The following is an 18,886-nucleotide window of genomic DNA, read 5'->3' on the forward strand; positions in this document are numbered from 1 at the left end:
AAGAAGAGGCGAGCAATCTATTTCACCTCTGTGGGACTCCAGCAAGGGCAGGATCCTGTAGCGTACTTCGGTGGCAAAAAATCAAATAGAGGAACTTAGCTACTGTCTTGGTGAGTTCCTGGTCTCTCCCCTGTAATAAGAAGCGTATGACCTCTGTCTCTGGTTTCCTTATTGGGATACATAGCTGGTCTAAGAATTGTTGACAGAGATCATTATACATTTTACATTGAGCAGGATTTTGTTTAATGAAAACAGACTGGTAGCAGTACTGGCTTTCAAAATCTGCAGCCAGAAAAACTTAACTTTTAGATGGTTGCACCCCTTACGATCTAACAGTATCATGACCAAGCGCTTTATTGCACTGAAGTCTAGGATATTTTTTAAAATTTTGCTAGCAAATGGCTCTCTTCTCAAGACACCTTTTAAGTCTTCTACGCTTTGTGCAGGTATGAAGGCAGATGGGTATGCTCTTACAGTTTTGATTGGATGGTTCAGCTCTTGTCATCACAGTCTAGGATGATGCGATGTAGTTACACAGGACAAATAAGTTGACATATGCTGGATCACAGCATATGTCAAGAGTGAGCATTATAACTGCATTCCATTGACCTGCATATCCCGATGTTGTACATTTTACATTTAAGGACCATGTGAGCTAGAGATTCCACTAGGTGGGCATCGCATGGGCAGATCCTGTCCCCTTCTGCCAAAGCGGCGAACCTACCCCAAAGGAGGTTAGAAGGATTACAATTGAACCTAGCCAGCGAAAAAGCCCTTCTTTCTTGCGGGTTAAACAAATATTGTTAATAATTAAGGTTAAATTCCTGCACCCAAGAGAGTCGAAAATAAAGAGGGGAACATGTTTTTTCCGCAGCTGAGATTAGTTCTTGGCGATCTATGTCCCACAGCCTAGTTTTTAACATGACCTTGGTCCATTACGAAGGCAAGACTGTGGTATGCTCTAGGATCCTTTGCAGTGCGATGTGGGATGCTGATTCATATTGCTCCCAGCATTTTCACAACGACTTGGGATGCATGCGTTCATATCATGCATGCTACTTCTCTGGCATCTATAAACATGGTAGCCAGGATTCTAATAACTGCAAGCAAAGTTCCACTCTTGGAATGGAGCTTTTCTGCTTTGTCTTTTCTTTGCTTGCCTCTGAAGGTTGGGAAACCATCTGGAATGATGTTTGACGTGGCGGGGGGGGGGATTGCAGCTGTGTGAGTGGGAACTGTTGGCAATTGGAGATCCCACACCCCTCTCAGCAGTAATGGAAACTATATTTTCCCAGACTGGGCCTTTGGCCCATCTAGTCCAATATATCTACACAAAGGATGGGGAACTCGTGGCCTTCCGGATTTTGTTGGACTCCAGGTCCCATCATCCCTCACTATTGGCCATGCTGGCTGGGGCTGATGGCAGTTAAAGTCCAACAACATCTAGAGGACCACAAGTTCCCCATCCCTGGTTTGCACTGACTGACAGTCCTTTCTAGAGTTTGAAGGTGGATGTCTAGATGCCAGGAATTGGACTGAGATGTTTTGCATGGTAAACCTGCTATGCACCTGAATTTTACATAGGGCACTGTTAGATTCAAGTCAATGTTGACAACTGCTTGGCTGTTGTTGTTTGTGCATTCAAGACTTAGAGAAGCTGTTCATGGGTCCTACTTGCAACATTTATTTGTTGACTGGTAATGGGGCCATTAGGGACGCGGGTGGCGCTGTGGGTTAAACCACAGAGCCTAGGACTTGCCGATCAGAAGGTTGGCGGTTCGAATCCCCATGACGGGGTGAGCTCCCGTTGCTCAGTCCCTGCTCCTGCCAACCTAGCAGTTCGAAAGCACCTCAAAGTGCAAGTAGATAAATAGGGACCGCTCTGGCAAGAAGGTAAACGGCATTTCCGTGTGCTGCTCTGGTTTGCCAGAAGCGGCTTAGTCATGCTGGCCACATGACCCGGAAGCTGTACGCCGGCTCCCTCGGCCAATAAAGCGAGATGAGCGCCGCAACCCCAGAGTCGGTCACGACTGGACCTAATGTTCAGGGGTCCCTTTACCTTTAATGGGGCCATTGTGAATAAATAGCCTATCCTACAAATGTTGGCAGGTTGGAGCACTGGGTTTGCCACAGCAGTGGATTATTATTATTATTATTATTATTATTATTTTAAAAAGAAGAGTGCTAATGGAAAACTGTTGTGAACCATGTTGAAGGTGGCAGGATGCAAAATGCAGAGACCGATGTGATTTTTTAATAGGAGCTTAAAACAAAACGAAGGCATTTATTCCTTGGGACAATTAAAATTCATTTACTAAAATATTTTCCCTCAGCAAATAAAACCAGTATGTTTTGAGACTTTCCAAAATTCTCTTCAGGGGTGGTCCTACTTCACTGACCTCATTAAAACCAGTTAGAATAGCATCTAAATAATCAGGACAGCAAATGGATTACATTGAGGAAATTTTCCCTGGTTAAAGATACATTAGAGCTTTGAAGAAATCTGAGCTATCATAGTGGATGTGTTAGAAGCTTCCTAAAATTTACGAGCTGTATGACATCAAATTAAATTACTCTTGTACATGTGCCTGTGTCTGAAGGTTTGATGAATTAATTAAAACATCACGTTTTGGCCTTGTCCTGTTTTTGTTCAAGTTTTGAAAAGGAGACCGGTTTGGAAATTTGCTTTGTTACAGCTGTAGTTCAATCCAGCATTAAATAAACTCTGCTGTATTTACTTTGATGCTACAGTGTTTATTAATCACCAGGATAAAGCATGATAAAGGCTACTCGTTTTTGGTGAGGAGTGATCAATGATACAGGAGAAGCACCTCGGCTCGCCCTACTCTGTAATCCTGAAGAAATATGAATCCGTTCACAGTTTTTGAAACTGAAAAGGTAAGTTTAGCCCTAGTACACTTTTTGAGTGGACTGTGGAAAGGTAGCTTTTTATTGACCCCTAGCCAAGAATTGCACAGAGACAGCAGTTAAGTCCTCTTTACTGAAATCAACGTGGTGATATATCGCAAATCACTATGTGTGTGTGTGTGTTATGCAAAAAAATTGCAGTATGAGAAAACTGTGAAGCCAGTCATTGCTTCTCTCATGATTCCTTCTCCCTGTTGCTCTGTACAATGGTAGTCAAACGCCTTGGTTGTCGAACAAATCGGCTCCTGAAAGTAACAAACCCGGAAGTGAGTGTTCCGGTTTGCGAACGTTTTTTGGAAGCGGAATGCCCGATGGGGCTTCTGCAGCTTCTGATTGCTCCTGCAAGCTCCTGCTGCCAGTCAGAAGCCGTGCTTTGGTTTCCGAACGTTTTGGAAGTCAAACGGACTTCCGGAACGGATTCCATTCGACTGTACTATAAAATAATAGTTGTAACAATATGTTAAAGGTAAAAATGTATCCAGACAGAGGGCCTTCTCGGTAGTGGCGCCCACCCTGTGGAATGCCCTCCCATCAGATGTGAAGGAAATAAGCAGCTATCCTGTTTTTAAAAGACATCTTAAGGCAGCCCTGTTTCGGGAAGTTTTTAATATTTAATGCTGTATTGTTTTTAACACTTGATTGGGAGCTACCGAGATTGGCTGGGTAAACTCAGCCAGATGGGCAGGGTATAAATAATAAATTATTATTATTTTATTATTAGTTTAGATCCCTAATTAGTAGCAGTTTCCTGGACATTACCCGGTTCGCCTCTACAAAGTTACATCCTTATGTCAGTCGCCATGCTATATCGGTATTTCATGTTGTTTAGCTAGTGATATATCACGATGTTGAAAGCCAGACGTCGCTCACCCCCAATTTTCAGCCACAAATCTTTTGTACAGTATAGCTGAGGTTCTTGTTAAGAACATTATATCTATTGGATGCGTTCGTAGCTCAGTTGGTAGAGCGCGAGACACAAGTTGGGCAAAATATCCCTGTTGAAGGAACGGCACAAGACGGGGTGATCATCAGTGAGCTGCGCACAGGTGAGCTGAAGCAAGCTGCTCGCTAGTCCTGTGGAGCCTCTTTTTATTGAGACAAATATGCAAGCCAGGCAAATACATTTTGGGCTGTGGCCTTTACACATCTTCCATCCTGAGATCGAGGGGTAGTACAAAGTTATTTTGGCACCTGTTTCCACAGCGTCATTTCCCCCTTGCACAGTGAATGACGAAGGAGACAAAAGGTCTCAGAGACAAAGGTTACAGACAGGACACCGCAGACTGCTGAGACCACAAAAGGTCAGACAGAGGGAACAATGTACAGACAGCTGTGGCTTGTCTGGGGGGGGGAATGTGCCCTGCACCCCAGGGTCATGCGTGCAGGCAGACTGTGGCTGCCTGCTGGTGGGGAGTGTGCTCCCTCCGGACCCCACTGCCCACTCCGCGATATCCCTACACCCTGTGTTGCAGGGGGCTGAACTAGGTGACTCTTGTGTTCCCTTCCAACTCTGTGATTCTGTGGACTGATGATGCAAACGAATGCTGGGGAGCCCCTAAGGAACACCCCTCCCCAGTGAAAACACTGAGAGCCAAGGGATTGGCGGTGGGTTCAGTGAGCAGGAAAACACTGGGAGAGAGCAGTCCAGAACCAGAGGCAGGAGAGGAGGTGAGAGCAGGAGACAGATGAAGCAGGTAACAACAACAACAACAACAACAACAACAACAACAACAACAACAACAACAACAACAACAATTTATTTATACCCCGACCATCTGGCTGGGTTTCCCCAGAAACTCTGGGCAGCTTCCAGCAAAATATCAAAATACAATAATTTGTCAAATATTAAAAGCTTCCCTACTCAGGGCTGCCTTCAGATGTCATCTAAAAGTCAGATAGTTGTTTATTTCTTTGACATATGGGAGGGCGTTCCACAGGGTGGGTGCCACTACCGAGAAGGCCCTTTGCTGAAGAAGCCAGGGAGTCTTCCCCTCCTGCTGCGACCAGCTCCCCTGCTGGTCCCCAGAACCTGAAGAGGCATGAAGAGGGTAGAGCAAAGACAGACAAGGTGAAGAAGTCTCATGTTGCTTGGGAAGGACCTGGGGGAGGAGGAGTCTTAGAGAGCAGTGGGAAGACGGGGACCTTCAGTCCTCACAACTGCCTCACTGGGGCAAGGCCTACTGCGAAGGGTGGCTGTGATCCCTAGACCTAAGCTGTTTTTCCCCTTTGAATAAAGAGTTTACTGGCACCTCGTTATTGCTGGCCTGTTCCAGATTCCTGCTTTGACACATATTGGATATTTTCTGACCCTTTTCATGACATCGGCAACGTCACACAACTTGTCAGAAAAGGGCTCCCCTTGTTCTAAAATGATTTCCTTCGTCTTTCAAACATGGTGGACGTGCTATGGGGCATAAAAACACAGTCCACCAGGAAAGTCTTTGGCAAGGGGAGAAAAATGCCTTGTGATTAGTGTCTGTGGTCACTTTCCTTTTTTAAAATTGTTATCGTTCAGTTGTTACGCCACCAAAGAAAATGCAACTTTGCATTTTTGAACTGCGTAAATGTTCTTTTAGAAGTGCACATTTCCCCCCTTAGAACTGTTTATTTTGTGACTGGCACATTTTTAAAAGCCCTGCTGGGTTTGCTGTGTCCAATGCTTAATAGCGGCACGCCCAGAAATAAACCATTGCAAAAAGATACTCTGACAGGCTGATGCTACACAAAGCTGTCTTCAGGAAATGCACTTTCAGAGCAGGTGCTTACGATGCCTCATTAGACGCAGAAAATAAATCTGCTGCTTCTTGTAGAGGCTTGTCGGGAGCCAGGTGTTCACGCCAATTCTGCCCTTCCTAAGATGGATGCTGCAAATACAGTTTGCAAAGTGTGGAGATTACAGCAGGTATGCCTCTCTGGAAACAAACTTCTCAGTGGGCCTGCACAAACAGGTGTGTGGCAGCCAGTTTATTTAAACAACAGAACCAGTTTAGAGGAAACATAGCTCCAGTTGCAAAAGGCCTGATCCAACAGGTCACATTCATGCTACATAGCAATTACTCATAAGTAGGGATGGAAGCTGCGCTGGAGTAACCATTAAGCAATATAAGCACATCAAGGGGGGCACCACAGAAATGTCCCATTGCTGGATTTACCATTGTGCAGCTGAACAAAAATAAACATTTTTTATACAAATCTACAAAAACAAACATTATTTTCCATCTTACTGTAGGTTTGGTTTAGAAAAATAAAGTTTTATTTTATGGTTTATTATTGTTTGTATTTTGAATTACCGGTAGATATATTTGGGGGCACCCAATTCTTTTAAGTGCTTGGGGGCCTTTAAAGGTCTTAATCCAGCCCTGAATGGAAGACCTTGTCTGTTTTGGTTCTCATTTCTGTTAAGTTGTGGGCAAACATATCAGACGACACAGCGATTCTTCAAACAGCTCTTGTTTATTCAGATGCCAGAACAGAACTAAGCTGAGGGGCTCTGTCAGCCTGCTTATATAGAGCTCCAGAACAATGTAACTGTTGCCATTTTCTAAAACTATCCAATCACTGAACGTCACTTTTCGATCCTTCATTTGCATAACTATCTACAGTATCAGCCTGCTGGCCCAGGGTGAGAACTTCAGTACATAACAATTTCACTAAAATTAAATTTAGTTCTCTACATTTGGCAGCAATTTGCATTCTTAAAAAAAAAAAATCATCATGAAAATTCACCAGCCTTATAGTGTGAATTTCTGCTAATAAGCACATTTTTCATGTACACATTTTCCCCTAACATAATGCATTTTTGTGCATTATTGTCATCAATATATTCATTTTTGTGCATACTTTCCCCCAGTGGATTCATTTTTGTAAGCATGGTTTGGTTGGCATAGTCAGTGCATAGCAAAGAATACCTGTGCCTCAGTTCACATATTGTTTTGGAAATTGCAAATTTTATAGACTCAGCTTCAAATGAGACCTGAATCAATTTTTTCCCCAATCCCTACCCATGAGTAAGGTTTCCTCCTCAAGTTAAGTCAGTAAGAATAGTAAGTGGGATATATCTACACTGCACTACTTTAAATGGAATGGAGATTGAAGCAAGCATCCCAAACTTTGTTTTGGTACAACTGTTCATGTGGACAGAATATGTTTACACGCAACAGGAGACAATAGTGCTTCCATACCTTTGATGGTCATGGAGAAGGGGCAATTTCAGCAGGTGTACCTCCTGAAATCCACTCTTTACAGTTTTTCAAGGTTCACGTGCCCTGTCCTCTTTTGCATCTGGCCAACCTAATTGGGAAGTAAGTTCCTTGGGTCACTAGAAATTGGCCCAAATATTTTTATTTTAGGTACATATATCTTACCTAATTTTGCAAAAAACAACAACAAACCAAAACATTTAAGCCATATATTTTCCCATCTGCCAAACAAGTGTTCATCCATATTTTAAAACAAAAATCCAAGTATACAGAAAACCAAATGCCAGATTCTCTGAATCACCAAATGATCCCAGGCCGGGTTGCAAAAATATGTTTAAAATATTTTGTCTTTTTAATGTTGCAAGCTGTCCTGTGACCTTTGGATAAAGGTGGTATTCACAGTAAACTAATAAATAAAAAAAAGTATAACGCAATTGACCTTCATATAGAATAAAAACCACAAAAACAAAGCAAGTGCTCTACTATGGTACTTTAATATTGCAAATTGTATTGTATAATGGTACAGTTAACTGAGGGGTTTGGGAGGAAGGCAGGGATATAATAAAATAAAATCATAAAAATAATGAATAATACCTAAAGCTCTTTCCCTGCAATGTACTTGTTTCCAATCTTGATTAGTTGGATATAATCCTCTTAGCAGGTTAAAAACAAAGACAAACAAAAAAAACCTAACCTGTTCAGGGGAACCTGTATATCTCTAAGTGTTGCCAGACTCCAGCATGTCTGATGATCAGGGATGCAATACAGTACAGTGATATCTGGAGAGTCGCAGGTTGTCTATTTTGTAAGGCCTGACATAGCTCCATCCTGGATAGGCCTGCCTTCCAAAAACTACCTCAGAGGTCCACAGTCACTAAACCTCCCCTCTCAGCATAGAGCCATAAACAATTCTGGCCCCCGTTTTAAATGTACCAAATGTAGCCACGACAGTCTCAGGAAACCAATAGCAGCTTCCCATAATCTAGAAGGATTAAAAAAAAAACCACCACTTTATTTGGGGTAGATAGGGACAAGGTGGAATTATACAGTTGAATGTGGATGTAGATGGGAAATGGCTGTGTATTGTGAGTGCTTGTCTGCTTTTGAAAATTTTCACCTATGATCTTTTTCTTTTTCTTCTTTATTTTTTCTTTGTTCTTTTTTTCTTTTTTTCTGATGTCTTATCTTTCATTTCACTGCTTTATTGTGAATGGCATTTTAGGGAGGTATAGAGAACTGTGAATATGAAAAGAGACAAAATATTCTCTAGTTTTTCCCCCTTGGTTATGTGTATTTTCTTTTTCTTTTGTGTTTTCTTTTGTTGTAAGTGTGTGTGTTTTCTGGTTTGTGCTTGGTGAAGATTTTTGGAAATAAAAAAAGAAGGAAATTTAATTGCAAATGTGTCAATAAGTGGTTCTGTGTGGTCCTAGGCCTGCCAATCGGTGATTGTAAAAGTACCTGATCAGCGGACAATGGATTGTTGGGTTCTGAACAGGTGAAGGCTAATATAATTTTGGAAAGTGAGAAGGTGAATTTTCACATTTTTAAGCAGGTCAAAGAAGAGTGCTAAGATTTGGGCAGATCAACAGAAGGCCATACTGGGTTTTGATGGGGCAGTGAAAAAGGTTGGTAGGTTTTATGGGCAGGCAAGAGGGGATACGTGTGCAAGGTCAATAGGAGAAAAATATTAAACCACCTGGCTTAGATTTCTGTGTCCGTTGAACAACAAACTGATACTGAACCTGAGGCAGAAATACTGATGCTGAACAAACTGATCAGCAAACCAAAATACTTGGCAACAGCTCTGTGTGAACTCTGGCATCCAAGTTCAGTAGGTACCATATTTTTTGCACCATAATACTCACTTTTTTCCTCCTAGAAAGTAAGGGGAAATGTCTGTGCGTGTTATGGAGGGAATGCCTACGGGTGGCATGCCTACAGATTTTCCTCCTCTAAAAACTACGTGCGTGTTATGGTCGGGTGCGTGTTATAGAGTGAAAAATACGGTAAGTAAAATATTCAGCCTCCTCCTAATCATACATGCTAAGCACTTATCAGTTTAATCCTGCCATTTGAATCAAGGTTGATACAAGAACATTAAATCTGAAATCCTGAAGTTGTAGGACTGGTTGAGCCACGACTCCCCGGAAGCTCTGAGTTAATGCTCAAGTCAATTTGGGGCTGTGGTTTGGCCTGGCTCACATGTTGTGATGCAATCTGCTGAACAGAGGAGATGACCTGTTGCACTTCTTTTTCTGTGTTAGACATGAACTAGTCACTCGCCTTGGTTTTGGCCGTACTTAGGGGACACTTTTATGTAAGTGTTTTCCTAAGCCACACTTTTCAGTGTCAGAAGTAGGGACAGCCCTGTGTTGCCCCTTGGATTATATATCTGCTGTAACAAGTCTAAGCTGCTTATGAACTGAGCCTCTAAGGGATAGAGCTGCCTCTTTGCTCACACATCAAAGGATATTAACGAGCTCAGTTCTGTAGTCACAAAATTATTAATTTGAAACCAAAGCTGCGCTTTCTAATGAGAGACACCCCCCCCCCGCTATGCGCATGCCCCTTGTGCTGCAACACGGTTCCCCGAGGCAACAAAGATTAAAACCTATTTTTTTGCCTTTTCAGTATTAAAGCAGCTGTAAGGAAAACTGCTGCTGTTCAGTGTTCCTGAGCAGTGGTGTTATGTGCTTAAAATGATAATCAAACAAGGCTGGGCTGCAAAAGGGACTTCAATCAAAGTTGTCTCTTATGCTCAAACCCACATCCCAAACCAGGGACAAGGTGTTTCAACACTCAGACACGCTGTGGTAATCTGTCATAAACTGGAGAACCACAATTGCAATCTCTTTTAATATGCATAGCATTTGCAGGGCTAATTGAATTTTGGGGAGCCATTTGTTTCGGCTCCAGTGTGAGTCCCATGCATTCTATTTGCATGTGACTTGGGCTGCTGGATCATGCAATGGTTCTTTGTCCATATGGAATGCATCTTAGCTGCAGGCAATGGGCAGTGAATACAGATTACTGTTCACTGCAGGGTACCTTGAGGTGATGTGTGTGCAACCATTTTGTGAGGTGGTCAGAAAGAACAAACTTCTTGGTACATTCAAACTGGGTTGGAAATCCCGGGAAGCTAAGAGTGATGTCGTCCTCCATGACACTTAGCAGAACATTACTGAGGACCAGCTTAGCAGTTGGTTACATGCACATGGTGATAAGTTACCGCTTCATAAACAACCATATCTGTCATGTGAAGAGTGTGGGAGATTTGCAGTCAAATCTAACAATGCTAGTTAGTATGTGAAGGGGTTAAGAATCACAGAGTTCTAAATTCCTAGAGTAGGCTCTGTGATGTAAAGCTTGTTACCTATCCTCCCCCAGCTCCCACTGAGGACAGAAAAAGACATGCCTTAACATAGCTCTCTGACTTAGATCTGAGGCTGCTTTGCCGTATATCAGGCATGTCCAACAGGTAGATCGTGATCTACCGGTAGATCACTGGACGTCTGCAGTAGATCACTGGTAGATCATTGGTTCCCCCCAAAGAAGCTGAACAACTGTGGCTCCTCTGAAAAAGCTCCCTGAAAAAAATAAACAACTTTGACCCGAACCCCAAAAAAGGGGGTAGATCACTGCCAGTTTTTAACTCTGTGAGTAGACCGCAGTCTCTTGGGAGTTGGCCACCCCTGCTGTACATTTTTCAACCTGCATGTTATCGTTGCTACTAAGGAAACTGCAAGTCTGGGGTATAGTAACTGTAAGTAAAGCATTTTTAAACTTACCTTGCAGTCTGTGGTCTGTCTTATTGAGAAAGAGGGAAGAGGGTGCCAGCTTCCTTAAGGAGCCGGAACGTATTAAAAAGAAGGTTGAAAAATGTATTCCTATGTTCCGTTTAATCTGCCTAATGATGGGATTTAAATTCTGCTACTGGGCTCTTTATGTGTAAGCCCTGAATTTCAAAAACAAGCCACTTTTCTTTGTGTTAACCCACACATGTGAGTCTGTGGAGGATCAGTTGCAATTACTATATCCTCTTACTAATACCCATCAAAGAGCATGTCCAGAAACAAGAATGTATTAATACAACCTCGTCTGCAGACCTCATCCAGTGCTCACCTTCCAAGGTTCTTTCATAGCAACTTTTTGACTTCTCTTTTATTTGAAGGCCATGAAGAAAATCACCAACAGGAGAAGCTCAGATTTTACCCACCTAACGTAACGAATGGAGCATTTGCTTTCAACTCTACCCAACATCTGCCATAAGTTTTGTCATAATCCGCTCTTACACTGCATACACAACCATACATTTAATGCAGATTATTAACTTCCAAAGTATCCTGGGAACTGTGTCCTAGCCCTCACAGAGCTATAATTCCCAGCACACTTAACACATGACACTAGATTCAGGTAGGCAGCCGTGTTGGTCTGACGCAGTCAAAATAAATTAAAAAATTGTCCAGTAGCACCTTAGAGACCAGCTAAGTTTGTTCTGGGTATGTGCTTATTTAACTTATATGCCGAATTCATCATGTGAAAGGCTGGGCTAGATGAATCCCAAGCCGGAATTAAGATTGCTGGAAGAAATGTCAACAACCTCAGATATGCAGATGACACAACCTTGATGGCAGAAAGTGAGGAGGAATTAAAGAACCTTTTAATGAGGGTGAAAGAGGAGAGTGCAAAATATGGTCTGAGGCTCAACATCAAAAAAACGAAGATCATGGCCACTGGGCCCATCACCTCCTGGCAAATAGAAAGGGAAAAAATGGAGGCAGTGAGAGATTTTACTTTCTTGGGCTCCATGATCACTGCAGATGGTGACAGCAGTCATGAAATTAAAAGATGCCTGCTTCTTGGGAGAAAAGCAATGACAAACCTAGATAGCATCTTAAAAAGCAGAGACATCACCTTTCCGACAAAGGTCCGTATAGTTAAAGCTGTGGTTTTCCCAGTAGTGATGTATGGAAGTGAGAGCTGGACCATAAAGAAGGCTGATCGCCAAAGAATTGATGCTTTTGAATTATGGTGCTGGACGAGACTCTTGAGAGTTCCATGGACTGCAAGAAGTTCAAACCTCTCCATTCTGAAGGAAATCAGCCCTGAGTGCTCACTGGAAGGACAGATCGTGAAGCTGAGGCTCCAATACTTTGGCCACCTCATGAGAAGAGAAGACTCCCTGGAAAAGACCCTGACGTTGGGAAAGTTGGAGGGCACAAGGAGAAGGGGACGACAGAGGACGAGATGGTTGGACAGTGTTCTCGAAGCTACCAGCATGAGTTTGACCAAACTGCGGGAGGCAGTGGAAGACAGGAGGGCCTGGCGTGCTCTGGCCCATTGGGTCACGAAGAGTCGGACATGACTAAACGACTAAACAACAACATGTGCATGTCTCTAAGGTGCTACTGGACAATTTTTTAATTTATTTTAACACATGACAGTTTCCATGATTCCGGTGTGTGTGTGTGTGTGTGTGTGTGTGTGTGCGCGCATTAAATGTATGGTGTGCTTGCAGCCTTAAAAATCTACCCTACTAACTTCTTGAAAGCAGTTCATTCCTACTGTGAAATTGAACATATCCTTATCCTTACCTTTAAAACCTTGCACAAGGATAGACCCCCCCCTTCACTCAGAGCCTGGCCCATATAAACTCCTCTGCTAAGTGCAATCTTTGAACTAGGTAGGGTTTTGTTCTTGCAGTGTGAAGTTAGAATAATATCTGCTAGGAGCAGGGCTTTTACTGTGTTGGCCCTGAGGCTGTGGAACGACAGATGACGTTTGTGGTTTCCACAGAGCACAGAACACACCTGTTCCTCAAGGCCTTTGAATAATGACTGAAGGTGTGGTATGTCGTAGAACCAGTAAGGTAGGCTAGATGATTCCCCCCCATGCAGCTGTTATTTTAGTTATATTTTTTAAAATTGTCATAGGCACAATCCAGCCACTTTTAATGCATTTTAATACCTATTTATTTCAATGGAGAAACTGGAGAGGTGCTTTCATTTCCCCCACTGAGATCATTTTTTATGGATTGCGTCCTTGTGTTCTTATTAACTTCTGTTATCTTTTGTTGCTTGTAGATGGGATTTGTTGTAAACTGCCTTGAACTACGGCGAGGTGGGGCAGAAAGATGGAGTGTTTTTATCACATACATAAATACGGCACGGTAATTGAAACGGTAACGTTCATCTGAGCTTTCTTTAATCCTCAGGCTCGGGGAGGGGAGGGTTTGATCAAAAGAACTGCACTAAATAGGTTGCTAAATAGAGGATCTTTTGGGAATAACAGCAAGTATATTGGCCCTGGCAGAGGGTGGACTTTCTGTCATAGCTGCGACTTTTAAACAAATCTGTATATACTGAGCGAGCTTGTTAAAAGGTTGTGCATCCCAGGATAGTGCAAAATGAATGGGGAGGTGCTATCCTGGTCTCTGCTGCTCCTATTTATATACCATAATCATATTACAGCGAATTCTACTCGTGTCTAATCTTCATTTATATGGGTGCCATATGGCAAGTTGCAGGGCCCTCTAGGTTTATTAGGAGATTCTTAATTTGTGTCACAGTGGACAAAAGTGGCACAGGCTGATCAACAAATTACGTCTTCTGTGAACATTACCATTTATGCTAGTATTCCTACCCTCGTGTTCTGGAACACAGGCCAAATCTGACTAGACTGACTGGATTAATGGGACGGGCCTAACGGAGAGGGAACCGTTTAATAATAAACAGAGCTGACCGTGAGGATTATTTTTTCCCCCACTCCCAGTGACAAAGCACTGGTCAAGAAACTTGCCTCAGCTCATCAAAAGTACTGTATTTTTCGCTCTATAAGACGCACCAGACCACAAGACGCACCTAGTTTTTGGAGGAGGAAAACAAGAAAAAAAATATTCTGAATCTCAGAAGCCAGAACAGCAAGAAGGATCGCTACACAGTGAAAGCAGCAATCCCTCTTGCTGTTCTGGCTTCTGGGATAGCTGTGCAGCCTGCATTCGCTCCATAAGACGCACACACATTTCTCCTTACTTTTTAGGAGGGAAAAAGTGAGTCTTATAGAGCAAAAAATACGGTATTTACTATTTATTGCTACTTATTAATAAAATTTCTATACTGCTCTTCACCGAAGGATCACAGGGCGGTTGACAATATAAAAAAGCAAAAATGCGTAACATAGTAACAAACAAAGGTTAGTACATAAATGTTAATATAACAACAGCACCCCAGCCAGATGGGCGGGGTATAATAATAATAATAATAATAATAATAATAATAATAATAATATAATTAGCCAAAGGCCTGGGAGAAGAAATGCCTAAATACAGTGGTACCTCAGGTTACAGACGCTTCAGGTTACAGACTCCGCTAACCCAGAAATAGTACCTCGGGTTAAGAACTTTGTTTCAGGATGAGAACAGAAATCGTGCTCCGGCGGTGTGGCGGCAGCGGGAGGCCCCATTAGCTAAAGTGGTGTCTCAGGTTAAGAACAGTTTCAGGTTAAGAACGGACCTCTGGAACAAATTAAGTTCTTAACCAGAGGTACCACTGTATATGTTTTGAAGGCACCAGGTGAATGTGATCAGTGAGAGGTTAATTCAGTGGCAATACAATGTAAGTTATATGAAACACACACAGAGAGATAACAGTGTGTGGAATATCTCAGAATCTTTAGAAGCATTTTTATTTACAAGCACAAAATGGAACACACACACATAACACACCCTAAAACTTTATTCAAACGTCTTAGCCTCCTTCCTCCTTCTAGGAGCCAGATAGAAATGTCTCAACAACGGAACCATATTAGGGGCTGGGTGGGTGGAGTTGGAGACAATGGAGGACTGTCATCTGGGCTGACCTGTGGAGGGGTGGGGTGGGAAGGGTGGCAATGGTGAGTGTCATCTGGGTTGGTGTTGGTATGGGAGGGGTCTCTGTGGATAGCATGGGGAGAGAGGAAAGGGGGGGGAGGGCCAGTTCACCAGTCCATTGGTTCAAGGTGGTTTCTGGTTGCTTCATTTAGCAGTGGTTGTTGTTGCAGGATTGTCAGTCTGTGGTGTGTGGGTTTAGCTGTCAGGAGTGCATGACTGGAGCCAGGCCCTGTGACCAGTAGGGTGTCGCAGGACTGGGGCTTTCCTAAGTTTGTTCTGGAGAGGCAAGGCGCGACCGCACAAGTGAAGCTGATTGGTAACTCACAGCACCTGGTGGCAAGAGCCGGGAAGGGATATAAGGTCAGCATTTCCCTTCGGCTCTTTGCCACAGCAACTCATTTCCTGCCTTGCTGCGTTTGGCTTCTTGCTTCTCAGACCTCGGCTTCTTGACTCCTTGCTTCTTGACCCTCGGACCCTTGACCTTGTGACTCCCTGCTTCCTGACCCTTGGACCCTTGGCTTCTAGACTCTTGTTCCTGCTCCCATCTTGCCCCTGGTTCCGACGTCTTCAGCCAGGACTTCAATCACCCGTAGACCAGACCATGACATTAGCTGAGGTTGATGATAATAAATAATAATAATAGTAATAATAATAATAATAATAATTTTATTATTTATACCCCGACCATCTGGCTGGGTTTCCCCAGCCACTCTGAGTGGCTTACAGCACATAAAAATGTTAAAACATTAGACGTTTAAAACTTCCTGATACAGGGTTGTCTTCAGATGTCTTCTAAAAGTGAGATAGTTGTTTATTTCCTTGACATCTGATGGGAGGGCGTTCAACAGGGCGGGCACCACTACCGAGAAGGCCCTCTGCCTGGTTGGTTGGTTTGTAGTCTTTTGTTGTGTGTTCGGCGGGGCTGTTCTGTGAGTGGTACTTGACTGTCTTGGTTTGCATTGTCATGTCGTTTCTGTTGTTTCTTCTTTCTCGATGTTAACTGTCCTCCAATCGTTCACTGTATTTCCGTCTTGGTTGTCGTTCGGTGGGTCTGATGGTTGCCATTCTGGTGGAGGGTTAAGTCCGAGGTTCTCCGGTAGTTGCAGGGCTTCAGGTATGTCGGTGGCCGTGTGCTGTGTTGTGTCAGTTGTTACAATGAGGCAAAAGAGGAAGCCCCATCGGTACTTGATTCCTGCTTGTTGAAGACGTTGGATAAATGGGCATAGGTTTTTTCTTTGGTTTAGGGTCTCTTGCAATAAATTCTAAAAGGCCAGGATGGCCATATTGCAGGTTGGTTGAGTTTCTGAGATTGTTCCATATGTCGTCTTTATTTTTGTAGTGGGCAAAGCACACAACAATGTGTTGCGGAGGGGCGTTGGGTTTTGGCATGAGTCTTAGAGCTCTTTGTACCCTTTCCAGACCATCTACGAGTTTCAATTTTGGGATTGTGGTTTTTAGCCAGCGTATGATGAGATTGACTGAGTTTTTGTCCTCCATTTTCTCAGGGAAATTGTGGAAGCAGATATTTCAGCGTCTTCTGTGATCTTCAAGGTCTGCTAGTTTAATTCTTGCTTCCATGCTTTCTCTTTCTTGGCGGCTATCCATATCGGCTAATTTATTTTTCAGACGCGTGTTTTCATCTCGGAATAGCTCTGTTTGTTTTAGTTGCATCTGGTTTTCCTTTTGTAGAGATGGGTATGCAGATACTTCTAAAATAGGAGACAAACTACTTGAGGATAGGTTCTGAGATTCAAAGTTTATAGCAGGCTTCATCAACCTTTCTGAACAAGTGGGCACATTTTGACTTTTGAGAGTGTGCTGGTGTGCCAGTCACAAAATGGCTGCCAAGGAGGGAGTGTGTCATAACACAAAATGAGAGAGACAACCAGCCTCAACAACCTTATGTTTACCATGGAAAGTCAGCTATGTCCTGCTGGTCCTGATTTTCTCTCTCTCTCTCTCTCTCTCTCTCTCTCTCTCTCTCTCTCTCTCTCTGTGTGTGTGTGTGTGTCATATGCAAACAAACTATTGCTGTCTAGTTCTGCATTCTGCAGTATAAGGATACTATACAAGGTGCCACATCACTGTCTTTTCACTTAAATCACTTAGAAAGTACCTGCACATTTTGTCCTGTAACTTTCTTTCTAGGAGGGCTAGAGACTTACAGTGGTACCTCGGGTTAAGAACTTAATTCGTCCTGGAGGTCCGTTCTTAACCTGAAACTGTTCTTAACCTGAGGTACCACTTTAGCTAATGGGGTCTCCCACTGCTGCTGCACCGCCACCGTGCGATTTCTGTTCTCATCCTGAAGCAAAGTTCTTAACCCGAGGTACTATTTCTGGGTTAGCAGAGTCTGTAACCTGAAGCATCTGTAACTCGAGGTACCACTGTACTTTAGATGAAAGTTCGGAGTCTGGGGCACCACCAGAAGCCTTCATGGCTGCCAGGTTGATGGCCCCTGCTTTATAGGGTCTGGTGGACAGGGTTTGGCCACTGGAGTCAGCAGACTGAGCATTCAGGCAAGCTCATACTGGAGCCTTGCTGGCCCTCCTGGAGACCAGAGCTCAGGCTATCCACCTGGCCGTAGAAACAGAGCACTATTAACAAACGAGGTACACAACTGGTTGCTGGAAGTCTTGGTTTGAGACATCTCTGACCTTGGCACCTCATGTGTACAGATGCCTTGAGCATACTTGCACTTATCTGTGGCTTCAGTGGAGCTATTTATATTTCTAGTTTATCTGCTCTTCTGCTTACTTTCTCCACCCTCCTTACTTGATCGCGCACATCTTGGCAGATGTTGAAACCACAATGGAGCTTTACTTGTTCTACAGCTGCCCTGCCTTAAAACTTATTTACTGTGTGTTTGGTTCCTGGCAGTTTCCAGGTGGAGACCTGAGAGGACCTATCGGTACCAAAGGTAATTTTATGTAGGGCTAACCATGAACAACTCAGCATATCATTTCTTCTGCACCAGTCATTACCTGGTCTGCACCAGAATTAGGATGGTACAGGCGGTTCCCCCACACAGGGCACCAAGCTGACGGGGAGCAAAACAACAACAGCAACAACAACAACTTATATGTTTATGTATATGGGTGCCTACTCAAAGTTGTGGGGTGGCAAATTTTGTCGTCCCTCAGGGCACCATATTACCAAAGTCCACCCCGGTCCCATTTAGTTGTTGCACACGTGTGTCATAAGAACATAATGGCCCAACCAGATGCCTGTGGAAACTCTGCAAGCAGGACTGAGCACAAAAACACTCTCCCTTCTTTTTTATATATAATTTTTTTATTACGTTTTTCTATTTTACATTTTAGAATATTCATTTAAACAACCTTAAAATGTCAGTGGCTTCCCTTCTTCTCTTTCCATGGGTTCATTTTTACATAACACAAATCCCTGCATGTTTTACATAAACGAAACCGTCCAGTATTCCACTATTACATCCATCAGAACTTATTTACGCTGTTGAATTAATCTTAATGCTGCCAGCGTTTTCAGCTGTACACAATTTTCACCGATATATCCAATAAACATTTCCAATCTTCTCTAAACGTATGTTCTTCTTGTTCTCTTATTCTGTATGTTAGGTCTGCAAGCTGAACATATTCCATCAGCTTAAGTTGCCATTCTTCTTTTGTTGGGACCTTGCTCATTTTCCATTTTGGGGCTAACAAAACATGGACCGCAGTAGTGGCATACATAACCTTTTTTGACACCTGGGAATTTCCACCTGAATTATCCCCAACAAAAAGGACTCGTGTGTGTGTGTGTGTGTGTGTGTGTGTGTTAAAGTACTTTTAAACATCCCCCCCCAATTCATTATAAATTATTTCCCAATACAGTGGTACCTCAGGTTAAGTACTTAATTCGTTCTGGAGGACCA

This window comes from Podarcis raffonei, chromosome 10 (genome assembly GCF_027172205.1).
Source record: "Podarcis raffonei isolate rPodRaf1 chromosome 10, rPodRaf1.pri, whole genome shotgun sequence".
Classification (NCBI taxonomy): domain Eukaryota; kingdom Metazoa; phylum Chordata; class Lepidosauria; order Squamata; family Lacertidae; genus Podarcis; species Podarcis raffonei.